General features: G+C 43.0%; 1 protein-coding gene across 1 annotated transcript in view; it reads right to left on the bottom strand.

Annotated features, from left to right (window-relative positions):
- The window catches only part of CTTNBP2NL (CTTNBP2 N-terminal like), a 40,819-nt gene extending 33,706 nt beyond the window's left edge, over positions 1-7,113 (bottom strand). Inside the window, exon 1 of the mRNA XM_015411070.1 lies at positions 7,047-7,113. The gene's annotated coding sequence lies outside the window, so the exon portion shown is untranslated. The remainder of the gene's footprint in view (positions 1-7,046) is intronic.
- Positions 7,114-7,411: the final 298 nt, after the last annotated feature.

Below are 7,411 nucleotides of genomic sequence, written 5' to 3'. Positions count from 1 at the left end.
CCCACTATGAATTGAAGTTTCCAGCACTGTTCTGGGAATTAGTAAGCAACGACGCCAACTAGGAAATTGAAGCCAGCACTTTGTTACAGATAGGGCTTGCAATATTCAGATTTTCAGGGTATCTATCAGGCGTATGCATCAGAGGCGGTTCTCAAAGAAACCAAACACTAGTTCATTAATATCAAACACAGGCCAGGATGTGCGGCTTGAAAGAATGTTTTTTTAAAAATTAGAAACTACTGCTGCTGTAGTGAATAGCTGCCTGGATTAATTGGTTCATGAGGTCAGATGACCTTTTGCCTATTTATCTGTTCAAATCTATATTTAGCAATAACAGAATCATATCATCATAAGAATCCAAAGAATCCTTTGAAATATTTTGAAAAGACCTTTGAGGAGTTCCTTCTGGAGGAGGAGAACTACAGGAACTATCACAAAGGGGTAAATCATACATGGTTGAATTCCAGGGTCTAAGAGGCTTGGGAGAGATGTTTTGGACTAGTGGTTTCTAAATGTACAAAGGGTGCAGATTTGTTATTCAACTAATGAAGAGTACTGCAGTGCCTTAGTTCCCCCTACAAAGTTCTCATCAGCTTTCCAAATCAAACCTGCTATATTTAGCCCTTCTTGATATATTTCTTCCTGACAGCAATGCTGGCTCTTAATTGTGCAACTGGAAACAGACACAGATTCTTCAGCATGAAATACTAAGAAGAAGTTTTTCCTGCTGAATTTTTACTCATCTTGCAGCTATCAAATCAAAAAGCTGCCATAAAAAAGCAGTCCTAGTTCACTGGACCATAAGACTGTCAACCCACCCCCAACTCACACCCAGCTCTCCTTGCTACAGAATGCAGAACTCTTTGAGTTTTTGCTGGTTTAGCTTCTTCCATATTCAGCCCAAAAAAGCTAGCTCCACTTTCCTTCTCACCACCAATTCCCCTTGCACCTCCCCACACCTCATATGCTCTGGGGAGTTTAACTGTTTATCTAATCCACAGGTCAGAACCTTTTATACTAAGATGCAAGCTAGCCACAGCACTTTCTGTGCCAGCCCAACTTCAAGCATGCATACTTACTCTATACTTGAGGCAGGAAGCTCAAGTTTGTTTTTTTACAGATAGCTGAGAGACTGTGCAAATGCCTTATCTATTATTCTGCTGCAAAAATGAAAACAAGGCTATTTTATATGGCAAAATGTAAAATCTACAACAGGATCAGAACACCACATGGACTCCCATTCTGCAGAAGGAAGTGATAAGCAAAGATAACACAAAGTTGCTTTCACTAAATTCAGATGATCATTCAAATCCACATTCTTATGCTGCATGTACACCAGCACTCACCACACTACATGCTCCCATCCCTAGTAACCACTTGGGAGTTGACAGCAAGGGGAAAACGTAGGTAATTAACTGAGCAATTCTTTCCTCAATCAAATTCAAACAAACTGGGATAGAAAGAGCTCAAGCCATCCCTCTCCAGAGATAGAGGAGCAAACACCCTCTCTCAGCAACTTATGTAAATGAGCTGAGAACTGTACTCTTGTCGTGGACAGAAAACATCCATAAACACCAGAGCTTCCACTTGCTTGCAGAAAAACGTGACAGTAAGCCTAGGAGTTTCCTTTGCAATAAGAACTCTACCCTATACATAACAATTTTTCCTTAATTTAAGTGAAATATACCCAATTTTATTTTTACAGCATTTATAGTCAGCCTCTCCATTATATACTGTCTATTTCGGTAATCCCCATCCCAATCAGAGGGAAGGCTACTAAAGACAGCAACAACACTGAAAGTGAGAAGCAGCATTTGGAGGAGGAGGAGATTGGATTTATACCCCGCCCTTCACTTGGAGTCTCAGAGCACAAACTCGCTTCCCCCCTCCACAACAGACACCCTGTGAGGTAGGAGGGGCTGAGAGAGCTCTTTCGAGAACTGCCCTTTCAAGGACAGCTCTTATCAAAATTGTGGCTTGCCCAAGGTCATCCAGCAGCAAGTGGAGGAGTGGTGAATCAAACCCAGTTCTCCCAGATTAGAGTCCGCACACTTAACCACTATACCAAACTGGACAATCATGTACAGACAGAAGAAACAGCCTGTGAATTTCCAAGACAACATTAATGGTGGTGGACCCAGAGATATTTATTTGCACTACAACACCTTAAGATCTACTATATTTCGTATAATATCACTATCATCTCCTTAAACACTTAAAATTGCAAAATAAACTGGCTTCTTCCCATTCTCTCTTTCCTCCTTTAAAATCATCTGCATTTGTAGTGTGTGATGAATATTAACAATACTATAAATGCATTTACTTTTAGTTAAAGAAACAAATCTGTTGGCTACTGCAATAATTAAAATTTTAAGGGTATTTTTCTAGATGTTCAAATCATTTACTTCATTCCAATCCCTTTGTGTCAAGGGGTAAAATCCAGAAACGTGGCAGTATGTCAGTGTATTAAGGTAAACTCAGTTTACCATTATTATTATTTTTAAAAAATGCAGTTATTTTTATAAAGATGTTGATGTACTTTTAGAGTTCCATTCTTTGTTTACCCAAACAAACATGGCAATTACGGATTTGTGCTGTCAGTGCTACTAAAGCCACTGAGAACACCTTCATATAGTAGTTACATGCCAAAGCTTCAACTCCCCATTCAAAAAAAGCAGAAACATTGGAACAATAGTAGAATATGTTACATTAACAACAATATAGTTTTGAAAAGCTAATAGTTTCAATTCTGGTTAGACATACTTTAAACACTGAAAATAGTACTCTCTGCTCAAGTTTTTTTAAAGACTAAAAAGGGATCTCCAGGGTCATCTAGTCCAACCCCATGCACAAAACAGGTCCAACCCCATGCACAAAACAGGAAATTCACAAATACCTCCCCCTCCACACCCACAGTGACCACTGTTCCATGCCCAGGAGGATGACAAAAAACCTCGAGGATCCCTGGCCAAACTGGCCTGGAGAAAAGTGGCAATTTCCCTGGGTGTGTAAAAAATGGCCACAAGAACTAACCCCTCCCATGATCTGCCTAAGTTCACAGAATCCACATTGCTGTCAGATGGCCATCTAGCCTCTATTTGAAAACCTCCAAGGAAGGAGAGCCCACCACCTCCCGAGGAAGTCTGTTCTACTGAGGAACCACTCAGTCAGGAAGTTCTTCCTAATGTTTAGCCGAAAACTCTTCTGATTTCATTTCAACCCGTTGGTTCTGGTCTGACCTTCTGGGGAAACAGAAAACAGCTCCATACCATCCTCTAGATGACAGCACTTCAAGTACTTGAAGATGGTTATCATATCACCTCTCAGCTCTCCAGGCTAAACATACCCAGCTTCTTCAACCTTTGCTCATAGGACTTGGTCTCCAGACCCCTCACTATCTTTGTTGCTCTCCATTGGACACGTTCTAGCTTGTCTATATCCTTCTTAAATTGTGGTGCCCAAAACTGAACACAATACTCTAGGTGAGGTCTAATGAGAGCAGAGTAAAGCAATACCATCACTTCGTGTGATCTGGACACTATACTTCTGTTGATACAGCCCAAAATTGTATTTCACTTTTTAGCAACTGCATCACACTGCTGAGTCATGTTCAGTGTATGGTCTAAGACCCCTAGATCCTTTTCACATATACTACTGCCAAGACAAGTCTCCCTCAACCTATAATCATGAATTTGATTTTTTATACCTAAATGCAGAATTTTACATTTATCCCCACTGAAAATAATTTTATTTGTTTTAGCCCAGTTTACCAGCCTTTACATTTGTTTTAGCCCAGTTTTCCAGCCTGTCAAGATCATCCTGTATCCCAACTCTGTCTTCTACTATATTTGCTACCCCTCCCAATTTAGTATCATCTGCAAATTTAATAAGCATTCCCTCTATCCCTTCATCCAAATCATCTATTTCACAATAACACTGGAATATTATTTTCATCATAAACACATTTAGCAAAGATTACCAATATTCCTAAACAGAATGGAGTTAAAAAGGCAGTTTCAATAATCAAGACAATTTAAATAATCAACAGCAGCAGATTGATTCAAATATGAATTTAAGCCAACTTGTCATGATTCAGATACTTCTCGAATATGTGTATGCTAACTGATTGCTATAACTACAAACATACTGACATGAAACCAAATAAAATTTCAAAAAGTACATTTTAAAATATATTTCATAATTTTATTAATTTTGAAAATGATCCAAATTGGTCACAGTTGAGTGAAGCTTGAAGAATAGGATTTTACTGATTTCTTCCTCCTTAAGTAGGGGACCAAAGTGTGTATGGGGGGTAGAAAACCCTCCTCCAACACACAAAGGTGTTATTTTGTAATGGTAGGTGCTGTTATGGAGCTGCGGTGGCTCAAGTGGTTAAGTTGCTGAACTGCAGGCTGTGGAAGGTCAGTCGTTCAGCAGTTTGAGACCCGGGTGCCGCAAGACCGAGTGAGCTCCCGTCTCTAGTTCCAGCTCCTGCCAACCTAGCAGTTCGAAAGCAAGAAATTGCAAGTAGATAGATAGGTACCACTTTGGTGGGAAGGTAACAGCGTTCCATGCGCCTTGGTATTTAGTCATGCCGGCCACATGACCACGGAAACGTCTTCGGAGAGCGCTGGCTCTTCGGCTTTGAAACAGAGATGAGCACCGCAACCCTAGAGTCGGACTTGACTGGCTTTCGAGCAAGGGAACCTTTACCTTTACGTGCTGTTATACTAGTGGGAAAGAACTCATTCACAACTTGCAGTCATGATAGTTCTTTGTAGACAGATCCTGGGCTCTTTTCAGTGTTCCTTTCTGTTTTATTCCGCCATTCGCATGTGTCCTGTAACTGCCCTTGTCTAACCCCCCCCCCCATTCAGAAGCCCTGTCCAGTATTAGGAGACAAATGAATGTTCTCCATGAAATGCAAGTTATGTGCCCAACTCCTTTGATTGGAAAAAAAAATAGTATTGAGCCAACTATAGATATCAGGTAGTTAAAATCACCCATATGAGATGACATTATGGTGACTTACCAATTCCTGCATCCAGTATCAACTATAATATATTGTGATGAAGACAAAATCCCCCCATTCTCTTTTTATAAAGAAAAGCCTTTCATTAATGAGTCATAAATTCCATTTAAGAGATGACATGTTTGCACTAAATTTAAACTTTTTTAAAAAGAAAGTTTTTAAGAAAAGCTTATTATGGCAGGAAAACTCCTATTTTAATTTTTCCGGGGGGGGGGGGATCAATTTTATTCACCCTATTCTTAGGCTATCTGAATACACGAGAGTCAGAGCAGACACATACATTTGTCACAGTGGTATGTGCTTAACTGCACAGAACAAAATTAAAAAGTTGTTTCTGGTGTTTATCAACCATGTATTGTTGTTATGTCATCAATCAAGCGGAGAGGGCAGATGCCAACCTCACATGGATATGAAAGGTGTAGCTGCAACCACAGTAAATTCTGTCAGGTATTGATGGTCTTCCAAAGCACCCCGTGCCCCTCAAGAGGATCAAAACTTCTCAACAATAACACAAGCGCTAAAGGCACCTTTCCTAGTTTGAAGGAATCAAGACTGCTGCACTATTTGGTTCTCACCATTAACCATACAACAGGCAGGGCTTTCCCTTAGAGTTGCACAATCAAATTCCATCTCGATTTATTGCACTCCTCTGATCAATTTTTTTCCTCCATCTGTTGCATTCCCAACTGTATTCAATATTTTCCCCTTTCCATTTGCAAGTTATGACAGGCCCTGCTGTTCTACTCTGTTAATAACTTGTGCATCTAAAATACTTGTACATATTTGCAACAAAGGAAATTAGCATGTTAACGAAATGTTTTACCAAGTCTGCATTTTTTCAATATATTTATTTTTATTTATTTCATTCGATTTCCTATCCTGCTCACCCCCCCCCCCCGGGGCTCTGAGCGGCTTACAATTCTAAACAAAAACAGTTACATCCCACTGTTCCGTTATTAACCAATCTCATACCCAAATTGCTCCCCAACATTAAATCCCTCTAAGTGTATATATCCAACAACTATTATTCCTCCAATATTTCCCACTTTATTTCATGCGACCACCCTAATTGCAATATTCAGGGGTCATTTCATAGAAAAAGAGGTGCCGGAGCTCATTAGCATAACTCATTCACATAACTTATTTGCATATGCCACACCTGACGTCACCAGAAGTGTGTCAGAAGGCAACACCCACTGCAACTTACCTGGCTGCTTCTTGCTCCTGTGGCCCGGGGCTGCTGGAAGCAGGGGGTGGGGCTTCTTGCATATGCCCGCCCCCTGGGCGCTTTACTGCCGGAGCTCCGCTCCTGTGCGCTCCTACAGGAAATGACCCCTGGCAATATTTATTTATTTGATTTGTATCCCGCCCTCCCCACCAGGGCATGCTCAGAGTGGCTTAAAACCAAAGTGGTTTAAGATCTGCTTTTTTGCCTATCACACCAAGCGATATTTTCCTCAATATCAATTTCGTTCAGTTACAGAAAACTTTCAATATAGGAAATCACAGTAAAGGAGCCGATATCCAGCGTACATAGGAGAAGTCATCCCCCCCGCCCCGGGAAGTTACCGTAACCATCCTTTCCCACCCGCCCTAAGGAAGCCTCGGGCTGTAACGTTCATTTTGGGAATCAAATACTGACTTTCAAAATCTTTGGTCCTTCGTGGAAACGAACGGCACAACTATGTCCAACCACTTGTTCGTCGCAACGCGTGAAACAAATCCCAAATTCCCCCTCCTCCCTGGTCCACCGCCGCGTTCCGGCCCCCAGCGCCTCGGAATTCCCCTCCCCGTCCACCCGCACCGGAGCACGCGCGCCTCGGAGGCCCCGCTCCATCTCCTTCCCAACGCCGGCCCCTCCCACGTCGCCGCGCGGCGGGCCTCCCTCCAGGTAAGCTCCCACCACTCCCCCCTCGCCGGCTCCCAGCGCTGCACACGCGAGCCGCGACTCCCCTTGCCCTGAGCAGCCCAGACGGCGCCGCCCGCGCCACGCCAGCACCCACTCTCCACCGACCTGGCCGCAGCTGCTCCCCGCTCAACACCCGCCGTCGCCCTCGCCTTCGCCCAAGCCACCAGTGTCCCCGCTCGGCCCCACTCTCCATCCAGCCTCCTCGGGCAGCTAGAGATTGACAGCTCCGCCCACCAACTACTTCTCTAGGCAGCCGAAGCATTTGGCCAATCGGCGGGACAATGGGCGGGGAAAACCAGGGTGCCGGGGGCCCTGATTATAATGCTAGCCAATCACATGCCGGGACCGGTGGTTGTTGCGGAGAGTTTGTGTGCGCTTCTAAAAGCCTGAAAATCCCTTTTGTTCCCGGCGGTTGAGGTAGGCAGAGAGAGGCTGTGATTAAGACGTCACTTCCTGTGGGAGACTTTGTT

The sequence above is a fragment of the Gekko japonicus genome, unplaced genomic scaffold, assembly GCF_001447785.1.
Source record: "Gekko japonicus isolate JY-2015 unplaced genomic scaffold, Gekko_japonicus_V1.1 scaffold610, whole genome shotgun sequence".
Lineage (NCBI taxonomy): Eukaryota > Metazoa > Chordata > Lepidosauria > Squamata > Gekkonidae > Gekko > Gekko japonicus.
Note: the sequence above shows the minus strand (reverse complement) of the source record. Positions and strands in the feature narration are given on the sequence as shown.